Here is an 11432-nt window from a genome sequence, read left to right as displayed (position 1 = left end):
TGAGCAACTGTTCCTAGTCAGAAGTTACAGGATTTAGTCCGGAGTTTTTTTTCCTGTAAGTTCATGAAAAGTGTCAAACGATCAGCTGATTTACATGTGCAAACAAAAACAGAAAGCGGTGAAAGCAAAGAACCTTATATTTGTTAAAAAATGGAAGTAAACAACGAAATATTTGAATATGTATAGATTTTAATAATTATTTAGTGATATTTCAGCCAAATCAGTGTAGTACCAATGACATGTAAACAAACCGTCTGACGTTTTTTACAGGAAATAGTGCTTTTTGCGTTCCTATGCACTTCTGCATCTGTTCTCCTTTTACTCTCATTTGAGAGCGTAAAATTGTAGTTTGACAGTTCCACAGGTTTTAGTCCGAAGTTCAAAGGAACAGACTAATTTAGTCCGGAGTTTCTTTTCCTGTAAGTTCATGAAAAGTGTCAAACGATCAGCTGATTTGCATGTGCAAACAAAAACAGAAAGCGGTGAAAGCCAATAACCTTATATTTGCTAAAAAATGGAAGTAAACAACGAAATATTTGAATATGTATAGATTTTTGATATTTCAGCCAAATCAGTGTAGTACCAATGACATGTAAACAAACCGTCTGACGTTTTTACAGGAAATAGTGCTTTTTGCGTTCCTATGGACTTCTGCATCTGTTCTCCTTTTACTCTCATTTGAGAGCGTAAAATTGTAGTTTGACAGTTCCACAGGTTTTAGTCCGAAGTTCAAAGGAACAGACTATTTGTTTGCACATGTAAATCAGCTGATCGTTTGACACTTTTCATGAACTTACAGGAAAAAAACGAATAAATCCTGTAACTTCTGACTAGGAACAGTTGCTCAGTTACTCTCTCAAATGTGTTCCCACTTACAGGTTTTATGTCAAAAGGAACGACTTCCTGTAAGTTCTGACTAAATTCTGTAATAGGCTGTTTTTGCTTACGCGTAAAAGCACATTTAGCGCATTTAGCTCTAAATGCTACTCTAAATGTACATTTATCCATACAAAATTCGTCACCTAAATGCAACTAAATGCAACTCCATTTTTGCATTAAGAATCTAAATGCTAAAAGCAACCCTGTGATCTTCCAAAATTTCCACGATTCGAACATGGTTTAAAGAGAAAAAGTGGCAACATTGCTTTTTCGAGTATACAGTTGCTAGCTGCGTTTCAGTGATCGCCGATCGAGATTTCTTTTATTTTGCATTACATATTTGGATAAAGAAAAGTTAAGCAAATTCAACATCGATTTGATGCCGATAGAAATCTGGATCAACTTGTAATCAATTCTGTTTGGTTTGTTTCCTAATTAAGTGAGGAAATTTTAATTGACAGCACCGACAAAAGAATATATACACAAACAAATGTTCGGTTATGGTTAAAACAATAAAATTTTTTGTATTGAATTTTTGGTTTAAAATTTATTTTTTCCTTTTCAGTAGGGTTTTTGCACATTATCTTCTGCGTGAGAATTGATCATAATATATACGCATCTAAATAAGAGACTGGAACACGGCTGTTTGTCAAAAGCATACGATTTCGAACTCGCGTAAATGTACATTTGCTAAATGCTATAGCATGAACGCTCTTCGAAAACATATGTTCGAAAGTGCTAAATGTTGCATTTTAAATGCAGCAAAAACGCTGCATAAACCGGACTGCTATTGGAACAGACTATTTGACTTCGCACCCTCAAACATCGTATATACTTACAAGTATGGAATCCTATGCCCCTTTTTGTCTATTCTCTTTCTAACAGTGGACGTGCCTGCCAAACAGCGGACGTGCCTGCCAAACTGAGAAGCATGATGGCGGCAGTGTTTGACAGGCACGTTCGACGATGCGAACGGCAATGGAAGGTAAAAAATGGAAGATGGATGACATGAGAATGAAAGAATTATGAAGTAGCAGAATGTCGAACCAAAACGAATTTCAAAATTCTGACAATGCGAATGACGTCAAAATAAAAGAAATGCAAAATAGTGAAATGTCGAAACAGAAGAAATAGATGACAGGCACGTGTTCAAGGGTTTCGTGCAACAAAAAAGGTTGTTGTGTTGCGCCATTCAATATTTAATACCTTTTTTAATGTGGTAACATTTACTACTATATTTCGCATCACGCTATAAGATTTACTTATAAAAACGGTATACTAATGGCCTTATTCATAAAAAATAAAGAAGGATTCCAGGAGCTATATAAAGTGTTTTGATTTATAAAACAGTTACAGTCTTCTTTATTTTTTATGAACTTGGGTGTAATCAGTGTAACTCTCTTTAAGGTATTAACATCTCCAAAAATATTTTTCTATTTGACTTTATAGGATGGTTCTTCTGCGAGCAATGTCAAATTCAATCGCTTTTGTCAAATCCATTTTGGGTGTAATACTTTAACATAACTTTGAGTTTACCACTTTTCGAAATATTGTATTCTTTAGCATGCGTATACTTATCAAAGCATTTCTTAGTTTAAAAATTCATCTCTTGCATAAATGAAAAAGAAAACGAGATCAAATGAAGCATATTCTACTTTTTCATGTCAAGGATGAATAAATTTTCCAAAGGGCTAAAAAGGGGCTAGGGGCAATTTTAAATTAATGTTAAAAATTTTAAATTAAAATGACGACGCACAATGGAACCAAAATAGATGTAAAACCACCCCTGTTTACCACGTAAGGTTAGTTTTGCGCAGGGTATTTAATGTTGGTGGTTGGCAGGGTGTAATGTTAACTTAGACCTTTTTACTTGTTTATTTCTAAAATAATGGGCCCTATTCAGAGATGCTCAACAAACTAATTTCGTTTTGTTGATGCGTAAAAATAACTTCTTACGTTTCAGAGCTAAAATAACGAAACAAAACTCAATCGTTAACGTTGAAACGAAAAAATCATCAATCGGTAACATTGAAACGAAATAAATCGACGAAAAGTTATTATTGTATGCCGTTGCGAGCTTACTGTTAACATCTAGCACCTATATGCATTACAGCTTCAGCATTAACGATTGAATTTCTTTTCGTTAAAAACCAAAATAGAATTATTTTGGTAATAACCTAAACGATAAAAACTGAATAGCTTAAACAGAAATGATTGCTCTTTTTTGATAAACGCTAAAATTAACACTACAATGCATCCTTGACGGTATGAATAACAAGTAATTTTTAGCAAAAAAAACCGACTTCAACTCTCATATAAAATATATATATATATGTCTCATGATCCACTGACCGGATTAACCAGATTAGTATGGGACCACCTCTGAGACACTCCCTTTCCGATGCAAAAAGAATTATCGAAATCGGCTGACGTGGTCCAATGCGGTAACATACATAAAAAAATAAAAATAAAAAATATTCCGACGAACTGATCACCTCCTCCGTTTTTGGAAGTCGGTTAAAAAACTAGGCAATTGCTCTTTCTTAAAATTGTACATCTTTTGCTCGATTTTTTTTTGGTCAAACAATACATTTCAAAGCACCCCTGGCGATGTCATAATTCAAATTAACTGAATAGAATTCCGCAGAAATTTTTAGGCAAATGATTTTCCGCGATATTTGTCCATCATGCTCGATCCCCCAACTCATTTGACATGCATGTGGTCATAGCGTGGGCACCAGTATTCTCTCAGAAATATATACATATATGCATACATACCAGCAATTTCTTTTTCTTTTAATTTTCTCCTTTTACCAATATAAAACACCATTATGGGCCAGTTTTTCAGTGCCACTTAAAACTCAGATTAAGTAAACTGAGTGTAAATTGAACAGCTGGCTGCTATTTGATGGCTGATCTTAGTTTAAACTAGCCAGATCGGGCGTTTAAAATTAGTTTAAACCACGGCCGTGTACTGAAAAACTGGCCCTATGTCAGCAAATTGATTTTTTATTGTATTGTATTAAGAAAACTGGCGAGATCACAGCCAATTTTCTGCAGCGCCTTCTTAATGCGCCCAAATTAGTGGCCCCTATTATGAGTTGCATTCGATTTTCGACTGTGGTCGAAAGTGCTGAGCGAACGAATTTTCATTTGGTATTATCGCGCTCGTTCGATGAAGAATAGCGCTATTGTGAATTTCGCTCGTTTAGGTTGTTCACAATAGTATATTTTTCACCGCTGAGAAGCTTTGTTTACAAATCGAGCAAACTAAATAGTGTGCTTATACATATTTATGTAAATTTGTTCTAATTAAAATGAAGTAAAAAAGAAAGCAAGTTTATAAAAACGTGGTAAAATGAGTACAACGGGTTCTGGTTCAACGATTCGTCAGAGGATGAGAGCTTAGTAAACTGGCCAGGAGTAGCAAATGTTTAAGAGAGTTTAAGTTTATTAGTCTTTCGAATATATTTTGATATAAAATATATTTAAGAAATTTGTCTACAGATTCATTAAAAAGTTCCGACCATCTAAAGAGGCGTTTGTGAGCCAAATCTATTTAAAATATTTTAAAACTATCAACAGCGCTACGATTTTGTTCTCAGAGATCGTGCCAACAGAGTATTGGGATTTTCTTTCCCAAGTAAAACCAGCCTTTCGAGCTTGTGTTTAGTATTCACGATGTTAGAACTGCATGAAATTAATAAAATTTTTTTAAAATTAGTGTCTAGCCGCCAAAATGTAAGAAAACATATACAAAATCATAAATTTTTCACAATTTTCTAACACTTCGCTACACCATCGAAAGCAAAATTCTGTTCGACAGAAAATTCATAATACGAATTTCACTTTCGATCTTCGATAGCCAGCGAAGATCGAAAATCGAATGCAGCTCATAATAAGGGCCAGTATTCGGTTACATTTTGCGCACAAATATAGTAGATGATATACAAACGCATTTTATCTGATGGCAGTTCCCATTTCCAAAACTGGTCATTCCGATTAAGTTCACAAATATTTGAATTTTTTGGTGTGCCTAAAAGAATAGGTTCGTTAAATTTAGAATCTAGCACCACCGTAAGTTTAAAATTTAGCACCACCTATTTATATATATTTGTTGTGGTATCGTCCACTAAATACATAAAATCCAAAAGCAAAAGTCTTGTCGACTTTGTTAATTGCATACGCCGGCTGCTGCATTGGAAATCAATTTAAAAAAATGGTTGAATTTATAATATTTTTAGAAAACATCGCACAAAATATCCTAATTCATCAGACAACGAACACGAAATTGAAATTGAAAAGGAAAACAATGACATAAAAATCACGTACATTGTTGCATTTTTGCGTAAACACGTAAAATTTAATAAAATTTTAAATTATCTCCCGAAACACGTTTATTAATATTTTTTTATAGAAAATAAAAGAATAAGCATACATTTTGGCATTTTTATTTTCATTATTTTAAAGAAATAAACTTGTGTAATAAATTTTGTGCAAATGTGTTCCAAATTTTTTTTCCAAATTGGGAGTGGAACCCTGCGTGGAGAATGAAGGAATAAGAAATCAGGTGATCTCAGCTGTTTTCAAATGTAAACAAACAAAATGGCGCTTTCCATACTTGTAAGCCTCTACAATGCCCTCAAACATAAACAAACAACTCAATGAATACCAATTCAGGAAAAGCAAACGGTTGGAAGCTTCGCAAGGAAAACAAAAACGGTGTTATTCAAATTAAAGAAGATATGTACAAATATGTATGTGTTACTCAAAGAAGTATTCGTTTAGTTTTTTCACGATATTTAAAAGGTCTTCCATTAAGGGTATTCATCAAACCTTATAAATGCATTGTAAACCGTATAAACTTTTAATTGTGTAAACCTTATAAATCTTCTTTTTTGGCGCTGTAACCGCCTAAGCGATTTTGGCAGAGTTCAGCAAAGCACGCCAGTCGTTTCTCCTGACGCCAAGTGAAGCCAAGTCCATCTCCACCTGATCTTTCCATCGCCACAGGGACGACAACGTTAGGGCTGTGGGGTTTTCCGAAGTTGGGCTATTGTTTTTCTGGTCTCCCGAGGCAGATATAGCTCCGTCGCGTCAATGTCCGGTGTTTGTGTGCCTAGAACGGTATTCACAGGTCTTTAGTCTACATAACTCGAGACTGCGTCCCTGTGAATGCCGTTAAGGGCCTGTCTGTAAGCTGACGGGTCCATAGGCTGTTTAATGAACCTCTGGACTTCGTCCGACGTGCCTCGTGGGGGGCTCCTGTGCAAGCAGCTGTCTATTTGGGTGGCCACATCTGTGGCTCCCAACCAGAAACTGCTTGCAGAGCATCGTGTTATGCACCCTAATCGGGAGCATTTTCGCCTCATCGTGGAGGTGGTGTTCTGGTGACATCAGGAGGCATCCGGTCGCTGTCCTAAGTGCTGTGTTTTGTACCGTCTGTAGCTTCATCCACTGCGTCCTGCTAGTCCCCGGCGACCACACTGGTTCTGCGTAGTTTAAAACCGGCCGGCCTATTGCCTTGTATGCTGCCAGCAACGTTTCTTTGTCTTTGCCCCAAGTACTGCCTGCTAGCGACTTGAGGACCTTGTTGTGGCTCTGTACTTTATTGACAATAGCGGTTGCGTGCGCAGAGAAGGAGAGCAGACTGTCAAATGTTACTCCGAGTATTTTAGGATTATTCACCGTCGGAATTGGTGTGTCATCGACGTGAATTCCTAGCGGTAGCCTGACCTCCTTCGTCCAGGTTGTGAACAGGGTCGCAGAGGATTTCGTAGGGGAGAGGGCTGGTACTTTGCAGTGAAGAAGCGAGAAAGTTCAGAGAGATACCCGTTTACTTTCGAACACAGGTCATCAATTCCATTCTCAGTCGCCATGATCGAGCAATCGTCGGCGTAAGAGACAATCGAGACTCCCTCTGGTGGTTGAGGGAGCTTTGAAATGTAAAAGTTAAACAGTAGCGGGGAAAGGACACCACCCTGTGGAACCCCCTGTTTTATTTTTCTAAGTTTGCTCGGTTTGTCTCTAAACATTACCGACGAGTCTCGACCACTCAGATAATTTGCCAACCACAGTTTGAGCCTCTGTGGGAGAGAGGAAGCCTCTATATCTTCTAGTAGCGTGGAATGGCTGACAGTGTCAAAAGCCTTTGACAGGTCCAACGCTACTAGAATCGTTCTCTCACAGGGACGTTTACGGTTAAGGCCACGAGTTATCTGAGTGTTTATGGTGTTAAGTGCTGTTGTTGTACTGTGCACTTTACGGAAACCATGCTTATGCTTCGCTGGGGTCAAGTGCTTTGTGAAATACGGGAGCAGCAAGGCCTCAAGTGTCTTCGCTACCGGGGAAAGGAGTGTTATCGGCCGATAAGAATCTCCTATGTTGGCAGGTTTCCCCGGTTTGAGCAGTGGGACCACTCTCCCCATCTTCCAGATGTGTGGAATGATGAGAGCGGCCTTGACAAATTGAGGACCTCCGTTAGGTACGCTACCCCCGCAGGACCCAAATTTTTCAGCATCAGCATGCATATTCCGTCGGGACCCATGGCTTTGGAGGCTTTCGCCTTCCCGATGGCCACCTGTACTTCACCGCAAGTGAAAGCAAGGGGGCACAGGTTGTTCGCAGTTTGTGCAGCCTTCTGGTCACTCGACGCTTGGCTTTGTCCACCGGAGCATGCAGTATGAACTGCCGGCTAAAATAGCTCGCGCATCGCTCCGGGTCCGACGAAGCATGGTTGCCGAAAGAAATTCCGATTCTGTCGTCGTGCTACGTCGGATTGGACAGCGACCTCACGGTTGACCAAAGCTTACTCACACCAGAGGTGAAGTTACAGGTCTTCAGATGCTCTTCCCCTTTCTTCCGCTTATGTACGTTTACTAGTTGCCGAATCTCCGCGTTGAGATCCCTGATACGGGGATCTCCGGGATCGGCCTGACGATGGCTATCACGCTCATCGGCTAGAACAGCCGCTTCAGCAGGGAAATTTGGACGTGGGTCGGTGATACATCCTGCCGGTACGAAGCGACCTGCAGCAGCGGTGACAGCCCTGCCGAACTTACGTTCACCAAGGTGGACGTTGGTTGGTGTGGGGAGAGGAGGGAATGTGTTTCAGGTAAATTCCGCGAAGCCTTTCCAATCAGCTTTAGAAAAGTTGATATATGTTCGGTGCTCCGCGGAAGAAAAGTCGGTTGGTTTATCGATCGAGATGACTATGGGTAGGTGGTCTGATGCCAAAGTCAGCATAGGTCGCCATGATATGCTGTGCCCATAATCCTGGTCGGTGCGTCGTCGTTCATTGTGCAGAATGTCGAATCGTCTATCTGCTCAGCCAAGTCAGTTCCCCTACGATCGTTTGACAGGCTTTAGTGCCAAAGATCGTGGTGCGCATTAAAGTCGCCTAGTACCACACGGTTTTCACCTCTGAGGAGCGCATCTATGTCAGGGTGATATCCTGCCGGGCAGCAGGTGACAGGGGGTATATAACCGTTAAATATTTCGAGCTCAACATCGCCTGACCGGATTGCAATGCCCTGACATTCTAGGGTGGTATCCCTGCGGTCGATGTCTGCTTCGATAAGACGATACTGCACGGTGTGGTGAGTGATGAACGCTAAGCCACCACCATTATCTCGCTCGCGATCTCGACGGTGCACGTTGTACCCGGCACAATTCAACAGTGTTGAATTGCTGTGCAACTTCGTCTCTTGGACCGCAGCTATCAATATGCCATGCCTTCTCATGAAGACGGTTATCTCCTCGATCTTGCTCTGAAGCCCGTCACAGTTAAATTGAAGGAGCTTCATGTGGTTCGGGAGACGTGTGGTGATGCGGGGTGTGAGGGATGTGTGTGGTCGTGCCGCAGTTGGCTGTGTGCGTTGCTGAGGTGGTTGCCGCCCTGTGGTGGTGGCGGTAGGCGTCGCAGTTGAGGTCTGTGACCGAGCAGCGCAACACGGGCCGTCGAACTTCCTCATCCAATATCACGTGGTGCGCAGACCTGAGCATGCTCTAAAGTGGCACCAGCCAAGGCAGGTGTTGCACTTGACTGATGTCACATTACGGAATATCCTGGTCTGACATACCGTGCAGATTGTAGGGGGAACCAGGAGTTGTGTGTGTTCTGTGGTCTGTAGCCGTTGTGGTGTGGTCTATTGTGTTAGTTGTTGTGCTGTAGTGTTTATGTGGGAATGCTCAGGTGGACTGGGTTTGCCGTGGAGGCTGCTCTGTTAGAGCAGCAGGGGGCCCCAAAAGACGTGGTCCACTGCCGATGTGTCCGTAGTCTTGAGCAGACTCTGAGGTGACTCCACCCCTCGCAAGCATTGCACTTGACAGAGGTAGAGTTGTAGTGTAGTCGTCTCTGGCATACACAGCAGGTGTAGGTTTCTGGCCCTGGGTTTGACTCGATGCCAGCCCTGAGTAGAAGAAAAGGCAGCGAATGTAGCCCTATGGACGAACAACTTCTGAGATACTTCGCCGACCTAAACGGGGTTAGATCGCCGAAACAACAGCCCTTGGTCGGGTAAAACCCCAGTCATTCCGGTACGTAGAACCGGCTGTCGTGGGAATGCGGGGCCGCTGTAGTTTAATTCGCTGCACTATGTCCATGTCGTTGTAAAGCTCATACAGCTCATCGTTCCATCGTATGTGGTAGTCGCCGTCGCCAACGCTTAAAGGCACGTAAATCTTCCGCAAAATCTTTCTCTCAAACACACCAAGAGCCGCCTCATCGGATGTTGTCATTGTCCATGCTTCTGCGCCATATACCAGCACGGGCATGATGTGTGACTTATAGAGCGTGGTTTTCGTACGTCGAGAGAGGACTTTACTCCTGAATTGCCTACTCAGTCCAAAGTAGCACTTGTTGGCAAGAGTGATTCTGCGTTGGATTTCAATGCTGACATTATTATCGGTGTTAATGCTGGTTCCCAAGTAAACGAAATTCTCTACTTTCTCGAAATTGTAACTGTCAACAGTGACGTGGGTGCCAAGGCGTGAATGTGCTGACTGTTTGTTTGATGACAGCAGATACTTCGTCTTGTCCTCGTTTACCACCATACCCATTCACTTTGCTTCCCTATCCAACTTGGAAAAGGCAGAACAGACTTCGCGGTTTTTGTTACCGATGATGTCGATGTCATCGGCAGCAGGTTAAACTCCTACCTGAGTAGATTGAATGAGGATGTGCCAAATGAGTGTCCGGCATGCGGAGAGACCCCACATTACTCGAAACATCTCTTCGCATGCCCGGAAACCCGACAACCCTAACGGCTTTGTCCTTGTGGACCGACCCTATAGAAACTGCACACTTCCTAGGGCTGCCGTTAGTGGAACTTGACGACAACGAATGAGATATCAACCGATCTGGGCGGGGTTGTTGTAGCCGCTACAACAACAATATGTCATCGGTATATGTCTTGTAGTAAATTGTTCCTGAACGGTTCAGTTCTGCAGCTCTTATTATCTTCTCCAACATCAGATTAAAGAAGTCATACGAAAGGGAGTCGCCCTGTCTGAAACCCCGTTTTGTGGCGAACGGCTCGGAGAGGCCTTTCCCAATTCTGACGGAGCTGGTGGTATTGCTCAACGTCATTTTACACAGCCGTATGAGTTTAGAGGGGATGCCAAATTCAGACAGCGGCGTATAGGCAACTCCTTTTAGTGCTGTCAAAAGCGGCTTTAAAGGCGACAAATTGGTTGTGAGTGTCGATCCTTTTCTCGCGGGACTTTTCCAAGATTTGGCGTATGGTGGATTTGCCAGTTCTAAAGCCACACTGATAAGGCCCAATCAGTTCATTGACGGTGGGCTTTAGTCTTTCACACAATACGCTCGATAAGACCTTGTAACCTATGCTTAGAAGGCTGATCCCGCGGTAGTTGGCGCGAATGGCGGGGTCACCTTTCTTATGCACCCCTATTGCGAATGTCGACTGGCAGTAGATAAACGACTATTTAGCGACGGTCGATTATCGATGCTATTGTGAGTGTCGCTTAGTCGCTCAATTAGCGACTGTGAATACTTTTTAATCGCTCCTCCTTCTATTGCTGTTTTTAGTCGTTGGAGTTTGCGTTTGTACAATTTAAATAAGAAGGTATTACTATAATGGATAAAAAGTAAGTCAGTTAAACAGGAAGTTGTAAAAAATTGTGAAATATACATATGTATGTATGTGTCTGAATTACAGATCAAAAATTGTAAGCAACAAAAGGCAACTTGCGCGGTTGGTCGAGCTGATGCAGGAGAATGAGGACATAGGCAAAGGAATTTTCGGAAAGAGTAGGCGCGGAGGCTCCGCTTCTATTGTGAAAGATATGCAATATATCTTGTGCTTATAACTCCGGCTACGTCATCCACAGAGTTTTTGCGCAGAACCAACATCAAAGTTTACAAGCAACTGCATAATTTATTAATTAACTAATGCTTTGAAATTTGAAATCTTTATTTTAAATTAAAGTTTAATTCTTTCACTACACTTTTATGTTAAAGTTTTTAATCTCGGGTCACGCGTTTGGACACAAATACCCAACATCATTGTACAAATAGCTAAACCGTACCG

The sequence above is a fragment of the Rhagoletis pomonella genome, unplaced genomic scaffold (assembly GCF_013731165.1).
Source record: "Rhagoletis pomonella isolate Grant_MI unplaced genomic scaffold, Rhpom_1.0 Rhpom_scaffold_00462, whole genome shotgun sequence".
NCBI lineage: Eukaryota > Metazoa > Arthropoda > Insecta > Diptera > Tephritidae > Rhagoletis > Rhagoletis pomonella.
This window is presented reverse-complemented; position numbering follows the sequence as displayed.